The 8,887-nt window shown below is 35.6% G+C and overlaps 2 long non-coding RNA genes across 5 annotated transcripts; both read left to right on the forward strand.

Moving 5' to 3' along the window:
- The first annotated feature begins 1,305 nt into the window (after window positions 1-1,305).
- On the forward strand, window positions 1,306-3,517 carry LOC147400389 (uncharacterized). The gene is made up of 4 exons (XR_015178998.1): window positions 1,306-1,658; window positions 2,744-2,808; window positions 3,305-3,349; window positions 3,448-3,517. It is a non-coding gene; the product is annotated as an uncharacterized LOC147400389 (long non-coding RNA).
- A 959-nt stretch (window positions 3,518-4,476) lies between these two features.
- LOC147400390 (uncharacterized) lies at window positions 4,477-7,081 on the forward strand. 4 transcript variants are annotated; one of them, XR_015179319.1, is made up of 5 exons: window positions 4,659-4,903; window positions 4,986-5,053; window positions 5,154-5,309; window positions 6,788-6,847; window positions 7,023-7,081. It is a non-coding gene; the product is annotated as an uncharacterized LOC147400390 (long non-coding RNA). The 4 variants fall into 4 exon arrangements; XR_015179320.1 differs by having other exon boundaries at window positions 4,477-4,903; window positions 5,154-6,847; window positions 6,927-7,075; XR_015179321.1 differs by having other exon boundaries at window positions 6,744-7,075.
- The last annotated feature ends 1,806 nt before the right edge of the window (window positions 7,082-8,887 follow it).

The following is an 8,887-nucleotide window of genomic DNA, read 5'->3' on the forward strand; positions in this document are numbered from 1 at the left end:
CTCTAAATCATGGGAAATCTATGATTTTTGTGGAATTCTGAGTCGATCCGGCCTGACCTCCACCAATCGACCAGAGGGATTGAGCCGGTCTCTGTCGAAGATCATGGCGTTGGGTGAAATCTAATTGAAGAAGATGAAGTGGTGAAGGAGAAAAAAAGATTTTATTTATGGCACACCAAACATTGTTGCTGTTTAAGAGGGTTAAAAAAAAAAATTTGTTTGCTGTGCATGGATAGCACGTCTAAAAAAAACCTCTCTTTTTTGTTTTTTTTTTATAAAAAAAAAAATTTTCTGTTTGCTTGCTGTTCATGGACAGCATGCCTAAAACAGATTATGCTCTCTTTTTTTTCTTTTAAAAAAAACCTTATATTTGTTTGCTGTCCATGGACAACACGCCTAAAAAAAAAATCTTCTCTCTTTTAAAAAAAAAAAAAAAAAATCAAAATCATTGCCATATCAAAATAAAAATGCTATCGGAAAATAGATCGCACCCACCTAAAAAATTCATTTTTAAAAAAAAAAAAAAATCTACACATATTTCTTAAGAGAAGAAAAAAAAAATTAATAATAATAATAATAAAAAGATTCATTGCCCAACCGTCATCACCCCATCTTCAATAAAACCATCCTTTCAGAATCTCACATTTTTTCGGGTCATTCCGAATGGCTTTCGATTGGACCATAACAAAAAACATGATAATATGCAATAATAGAATATCCATGATTCAAATACACAATCAATAATTGAAATAATAAAAAATAAAAAAATCAAAGGTAAACAGAAAAAATAAAAAAATCTAGGTCGTTTTAGCAATGCTCGCATACTTGGGGTTTTTCAAGTTTGATCCTCAAAGTCCCCAGTGGAGTCGTCACTGAAAGCGCCCTCAATCCGCGGGGTGCGCGGATCCGCTTTTGACCCTTGAGGTTTGGGAGTCGCCACCTAGTTATTACAGTCTAGGAACCGATCAATGACTCTAAATAAATAAAGAACTAATCTAGAACAGAAAAAATTGAATTCGGGGATCATGTTACGGGGTTGGAAGGTGTTAGGCACCAACCCCGCCCGACCAAAGCCGGTCTCTACTAACTTCCAAAATAAATTACATTGCTAAAAACCTAGATAATAATAAAAAAATAAAAATAAAAAAGATTATACCTTTCTGATAGCAAAGACTTTGTTCCCTCACACTACGTGAAAATCCCGAATTTTAACCAAAAAAATTGATGGATCTGGCCCGTCAATTTTTAAATCTAAAATTCCGCGGCCTTGGGACCACGTTTCCCATCTCTCACACGATTTCACTCTCTTTCTTTCTATCTCTCTCTCACTCTCATCGATCGATCGGTCGATCAACCTCTTCATCTCTTTCTCACAGTCATTCTCTTGATCGATCGACCTCTCCATCTTTCTCTCTCACAGTCTCTCCATCGATAGATCTCATCTCCAACTCTATTTGATCGATCTCTCTTTCGATCTCCTCCCTCAATAGATCTCTCTCACTTCCATATCTCTCTGATGCAATCGCAATCGGATTTGAAGTCTCTAGGGTTTCGATTTCTCTCACGCAATCAGATTGAACTCTCTAAGATTTCGATCTCTGTCACAATCGTCTTAGATCGGAAGCTGAGTTTCTGCTAAGGTGATCTCACTCTTCAAGGTATGATCGACTGTAAATCTTGATTTGAAGAGAATCGACTGTAAATTCGACGATGATTTGTTGGTTTACTAGTGCATCTTACGATTAAATCTATCTTCGATTATTTTAGTGATTCATTTTGTATTATTTTGATGTTTTAATGATGGATCCTATGAGGATTCTGTGAAATTGGTTTCCAAATGTTGAATTAGATAGTCAGATCCTTGAGAAATCATAGCCATATAGATTGTAGATTGGACTTTTGCTATAGGAAGTCAGCATTTGTTCTTGAAAAAATCCAATTTAGTCATACAGGTAGTTCAATTATTATGCTTAAGCTTCACTTTAAATCTTTCACACTTTTTGTACATCTTTTGATGATTTTAACACCAAGTCTTCTATTCATTTCTGAAATGCCACATTAGACAAAAGTCAGAAGAATATACAAGTGACTCTGTTTTTATTAGATGTACAAGTATTCATTGAAAATACTTGCAAAGATTTTGAGTCTTCCATGACCTTAATTTGTAATGCATATCTGTTAGAGGTTTTCCGATGATATATTCCTACTTCTTCTACTTTGACTACAATATATGCTCCCTTCCAATTTGGGCTGAGTTTACCATTGTTCAGCTCTTTGGTATGCTTCAAATTACGAGAATTAAACTAGGAGTCCTAAATAGTAGTTGAGTTAAACTAGGAGTCCTATTCTAAAATTAGAAGTTCTAGGAGTTCTATTCTTAAATTATTTATGTTGTAAATTCCAGCCACTTGGGACTGCCGTGTGCCCTTATTTTTGGGCTGCATCACCATGCCGATCAAAGAACATTAGTCAAGGCAATGTACATGGAGACATCGGGTAGGAAAGCATGTATGATAAATGAGTGTTTTTAAAATACCCATAATTTCAAGGAACACATTTTGTGAGGATAGCAATTCATTTCTATAACTTATAACACTTCCAAACTGTGGCTTTTGAAATTTAAATTCATCTCAACTCAACCAGAAAGGGAAAAAAAATGGGGGGAAGGGAGGTTGTGGGGTGTGGATTCTTCATTTTTTTAGCTTCATGCCTTCCGCTCAGAATTTGTATGGGGAATATGCAGGGAAGTTGTTGCATCCCTTCAAAAAGTCTATCCCATCCTAATGTGGAGTAGGTCTTCAGACAATGGTACGATGTTTCACATGTTACCCTTGGTATTTTTTTCTTCTTTTGATATATTAGAGTAAGTTCTTTTGGTTGGAACCAGTGTAATAATCTAAAATGCTTTGTTTCCTAGATGCAAGTGACCTGGTTGATGCGGTTGTCCCTTACATGGGGGAATCTATTATTGACGGCACTCTAGCCAAGTTCTTGAAAAATATGTTTTCCTTGTAACCATCTTGCAATGCTTACGCTCATTATAATTGTTAGTCTGTGTATGTCATCGAGTTTATGTGCATAAATATACATAAAATCTTGTTTTGTAACTCAATCCTGTGATATTGGTAACATAAGCTAGTGACAGTGTACGAATTAATGAGCCAATTGCTCAAGTTGAAACTGGTAAGGTATCTACAATTAACACAACATTTGTTTTTAAATGTTGTAAAAATATGAAACATTGATGGCCACTGTCACTATGGAATAAATATAAATATAATTCTTAACTTGTATTAACTGTCAGGTAACCATCAATGTTGCTAGTCCTGAAGCTGGAGTTATCCAGAAGGTATAATATCGTTTAATCCTGCATTCCCTTGCTTTCCCTTGTAAAATAGGCGTGCTTCTGAATTGAACGGCTTTATGTTTTTGATTGATAATTTATAGTTTGTAGCCAAGGAAGGTGATATTGTGGAACTAGAAACCAAGATTACTGTCATGTCAAAATTTGGTCATGTCGAAATAAACAGCCATATGAAATGTGGAAATGAAGATCAACAATGTTTTGCTACACGTAGGTATAGGAAAGTTCTTGTAGGGTTATTTTGGGTAGTTAATATTTATCTAATGGCCCTTTACAACAAGTCTCTCTTCCTTTGTATTTTCTAAGATGCATGAAATAAATATGTGTGAGTGGAGAATAAAGGCAACATGTCTTCCTTGATGTGAAGAATGCCTTTTTTGGCATGGTGAATTGGGAGAAGTGCATTTGCTTCCTCTTCTTGGTTTCAAGTGCTCTTTTACTGGATGAGAAGTATGCAAACTAGAGAAGACATTGTATGACTTAAAACAATCTCTTAGACCATGGTTTGAGAGATTTCACTATGCTATGGTGAATAATGGCTACAAACAGAGTTAGATTGACCACACTCGTTTCATCAAGCACCACTGCAACAATAAAATTACAGTTATTGTTTATGTCGACAGCATTGTAGTAACTAGGACCAAACAAGATGAGATAAGAAAATTAGAAGGTCAATTGGCAAAGGAATTGGTCTTGGTTAGCTGAGTTACATTTTTGGGGTTGAAGTTGCTAGGTTCGCTAATGATATTTTTATTTCCTATTGAAATTTATTCTCACCCTTCTCCAAGAGATAAATATGATGGGATCAGACCCTATGATACTTTTGGTGGAGCCAATGGTCAACACCTCATTGATGAAGACAAATATCAGAGACTTGTTGGTCGCCTTATCTACTTCTCCCTGACTAAACCATACATTGCATATGCAGTCAGTGTGATAAGTCAGTTTATTATGTTCCGACTACAACACATTTGGATGTTGCATATAGAATTCTCAGTACCTAAAGTCCACCTTAGGAAACGGGCTATTGTACATTCATCATAGTAGCTTGTGAGTTTAAGCTTATATTGTTGTAAATTGGCCAGGATTAGTGTCATATAGGTGTCCCACTTCAAGGTATTGTACATTTGTGGGTGGGAACCATATCACATAGCGAAGTGAAAAATAGACTGGCTGCAAGATTTAATGTAGAATTTGAGTTTAGGCCTTTGGCTCATGGAGTGCATGAACTACTTTGGCTTAAAATCCTTCTAGCAGAATCCTCTGCATTTGTATAGCTATCTATTATTCATAATCCGGTACAAAATAATAGTTATCTGCTATAGTTATAAGAGTAAGTCTTGTTTTCTTTCCATTTTTATGGGCTTGGACAGTTAACCTTTGTTTTTGATTTGTTTGATATTTTTATTTACTTTGTGATTAAGGTGGACAGTACAAACAAGCATGGAATACTTCTTGAAGTTGTACAAATTCTTACTGATCTAAACCTTATTATAATAGAAGCTTATATATCTTCTGATGGAGAATGGTTCATGGATGGTAAGTTTTTTTTCCCATTTATTGCCTTGTTTCCCTGTTAGAAGAAGCCTAGTTTTAAATTAATGTTGTAAGTTGTCACTAGTTTTTAATGTCGTCAATCAATACAATAACAAGCTTAGAGATCAAGGGATTCTCAATTATATTCGTAAGGTGGGTCATTTTCCGAATTTCTCACTCTTTTCGCACAACTTTTGAACAAACCCATAAATATTTTGGTGGCTCATGAAAACCGAATTTCTGTCTATGACAGCAAACTTGAATGCGCACCTCAAGGCTAGGCACAGCAGCAAAGCCTTAGTATAGGTATGGCAGGGCAGGTTTTTCAAGGTAGAGGGAGGCACACATCTGAGCTGCACCTCAAGCAAGGCACATGAGGCATACTCTTCACTTACATATCAAATAAAATGTGAGTTTTCTTTGTAAATCTCTTTTAAATGTGAGTTTTCTGCCTCAAGCAAGGTGGGTGGTTATTTTTTCTTTTGTAGTTCAATACAACCTAAGAGGTTGTATTGCTTGTTTTCCTAGAGACAGACTCTTAACAAATTCATTATACTTAATAAAATAAAGATAAAACAAAAAAACTAACAACGACAACAACTTTAAGTTGTGGCTTCAAGTACATCTTACCCATAAAAAATGACAATCACCACCATGATTTGCCTACCATAAGTCAGTTTCTTCATACACTTCTTTTTCTTCAATAATATGAAGCTGATTGAAATTATCTAGAAAGCTAGTTCAGATGGGTGCTTCTCGGTTAGCTCTCTCTACTTGCTCCTTGAAGGTAACCTTGAGGTGTGTTTTCCTTCTTCCATCATATGGTCTTCTAAGGCCCCATCCGAAGTTTCTTTCTTCTTATGGTTGGCAGCTTTGAACAAACTCCCTATAATTGATCTCCTTAGGCGTAAAGGTCTTTTCTTAACTGATTATTGTTGTCTATGTCGAGTCGATGGTGAGTCGGTAGATCATGTCTTCATTCATTGTAAGGTCACTTCTCAGGTTTGGGCACACTTCCTTTCCTTGTTTAATGTGTCTTAGTGTACTCCATCTTCGATTATCCCTCTTTTAGTCAAGTGGATTTTATTGAGTGGTTGAGAAGTTTAGTCCAATGAAGAAGTGTATAACTAGGATTACTGCAAGCTTGGAAACTCTAGCTTGGAATTTCTCAACTCTTTCTTCATATTCGCGTTAGTCTTGGAATTTCTGGTTTTGTGTGGTATCATCAAGCATAGCTTTAGTAATTTAATAGTGGTTGCACACTACTTTAGTTCATTGTTCTGATATAGTGTCAAAGAAAACAGAGAGGAACAAGCAAAAATCTTGGTGTTTTCAATGAACATGTAAAAATGATAATTGAGTGCAAATTTGTATCTAACCTACTACTTAGTACATGTGCAGAAAAAATACACATTAACTTATAAACTGAATGGGCCGGAGTCTCGATCATTTTAGATGGGTTAGGCTATGAAATTTTCTGTAGGCCTGAGTTTGTTGCCTTGAGGGCTAGGTCCGGTCCGGGTCATGCCTGACTGGATATACTATGAATGAGATTTGGGTCAAGCCCAGGCAATCCAAACTGGTTAAATATATGATACTTGTTGCATTTTATAACATTTGAACCATTTTCCTATTACTACATGTCATCTTTTACATTCTTCATTCTTGGGTGTTTGCAATATTGAATGTACTTGAACTATTTCCACTAGAGAGGGTTCAAGCTCCCTTGTTCATAATTGTCGAAGCCTTACCTCAAAACTTTGGGGCCGGCTTCAAGCCCCATGATTATCTTGTTTTTTTTGGTATCCTATTGACTTTTGTTGTTGCTTGATATTCTATGTAGTCATTTTCTGTCAGTGTACCTGAACACTTATTATCTATTATTAGGGAGCTCCCACGGCCATCTTAAAGGATCTAGAGATGCTCTTGTTGAACAACTTTGAAGTGGTAAAACCTTGTTGCAATTTAGTGATGCTGTTATTTCTTTCTTTTTGGTTACTTTTCCCCCTTGATTTATGTGATTTAGGAATAAGAAATTTTGGAACAATTGTGCCTATTTAATATGGCTATGTTGAAGACTATCAGCTCCTTAATGAGTACACATCGTCTTGATGATTTCAAGGAACAAAGTGAAGTGTGCTTCTGTGCTGTGAGGTGGGCAACATCTATATTTGATTTACATCTATATTTGATTTGCAGCATTGTTCTAGCCGGTTCAGTTGTATGCTTGGGGCTGCGGATTCTAAGTTGGACATAAGGTTACTCTACTTCCTTTCTAGTATTGTTTAACATTTTCTAGTCCATGGTTATTTTTCATTTTATTCTTTGACATGCTCGACCCCAACCTTAAATTACCTGGATTTTTATTTTATCCGTCATGGCATTTCATTTTTCTGTTTGTATGCTGTGCTTTATTAATACTTTTTGCCAAGTGTGCTTTATATTATGTTAAAATTGCAGTTTTGTTGGCTTTATTTATTTTTTTTCACCTATACAGGTCCATATTGGAGCAACACTTTGAATCTCAGTTAATAATATTCATTTTGTCAATTACCTAATCATGCAAAAGTTCTGTAAGTTGATTTGCACAATGTAATGAAGTGCTAAAAAATAAGTTGGTTGCAACATCGTAAGATGCAAAACCGAAGAGATTTACAAAGATAATAATGAGTGACAGATCTGTCCATGTGGTGGAACCTTCAGATGTAGAACCAAAGTGATGGCCCACCTCAAGATAATAATGGAAACATCACATCTTCCAATTCAACTTCAAGTAACCAGCAGCAGCCATCAAAACACTTTTCCAGGTAAATGGTGCAGTGACCATGTCGTGACGGTTGAAGGAAAAGTGCACACCACTGACAATCCGTTGCAGTCAACTTGGTTCAAGGTGTGTACATTCTAGAGTGGGATCTCCAGTTGAATCAACAAGGACTTCAAGCTCTTGCACCACCCTGCTAGGAGTCCTCAAAGCTATCCAAAATAGATGGAAGTGTTGTTTATGAATTAGTTGGTATTGCAGTGATATGTTTTGTGTTTGATTTCTTATTGGATTTAATGTAAATTAAGTTTCTTGGATGATCAAGTTTTGATTTCTATGAATGGTCTTTGTTTTATTATTTTTTTTATTACTATTTCAATTGTTGTGATTAGTGAATTAGATGATGTTATTGTTTGCTAAATCTCCATATTTGAAGGTCATAGACTATAGAATATTTTTTTTAAGTTCATCCTTCAATAATTTGACAGTTAAGGGCCGTAAAAAAAAAAATTCTACAAGAAAATATTTGACAGGCATATTTGACGAGTTGGTCCGTCAAATTTCTCAAAATTTGACGGACAAAGACTGTCAAATATGGGCTTTTTTCACATAGTGTCAAATCCGAAAAAAATTACTCCTTGTACCGTACTCCTTTGCTTCGTTCTGTCTCCGGATTTGATTTTTGATCTCCGAGGCAAGGTATCTCTGTAGACACCTCATTTTTGCATCCGCCTGATTAATCAACTCGTCAACCTGATCGCAATGATTCCCAATGATGGATGTTATTTCCATTGCTTTATTTTGTTAGCAGAAATGTTTCAGAAATCCGGATGAGGTATCTCAAACAGACAAAATCTTAGAAACCACGCTACGCTAGGAAAATACGACCCCAGAAACATAGAAACCATCATCTTGCAGACCCAAAAAGAAGCTTCACGATAAAAATCACTAAAAATTGATCAGATTACCAAAATACCCATAACATCAAAACAACCCTAGAGCCTACGTTACGCTTAGGAAAACTCTCTCGAACACATAAAATAACAAATCGGAACCAAATAAATCATTTCACCAATTTTAACAGAATTCAACAAAATTACGAAAATGCCCCTCATAAAGTTCACGACCATTTTACACAAAAAATTTCATAAATAACACAAAATAATATTTCCATTGAATTCCTTACGAAAAATCGATTCTAAAACATCATAGAACATTAAAAACCG

This window comes from Akebia trifoliata, chromosome 6, assembly GCF_017979445.1.
Source record: "Akebia trifoliata isolate Shusen 1 chromosome 6, ASM1797944v1, whole genome shotgun sequence".
Classification (NCBI taxonomy): Eukaryota; Viridiplantae; Streptophyta; class Magnoliopsida; order Ranunculales; family Lardizabalaceae; genus Akebia; species Akebia trifoliata.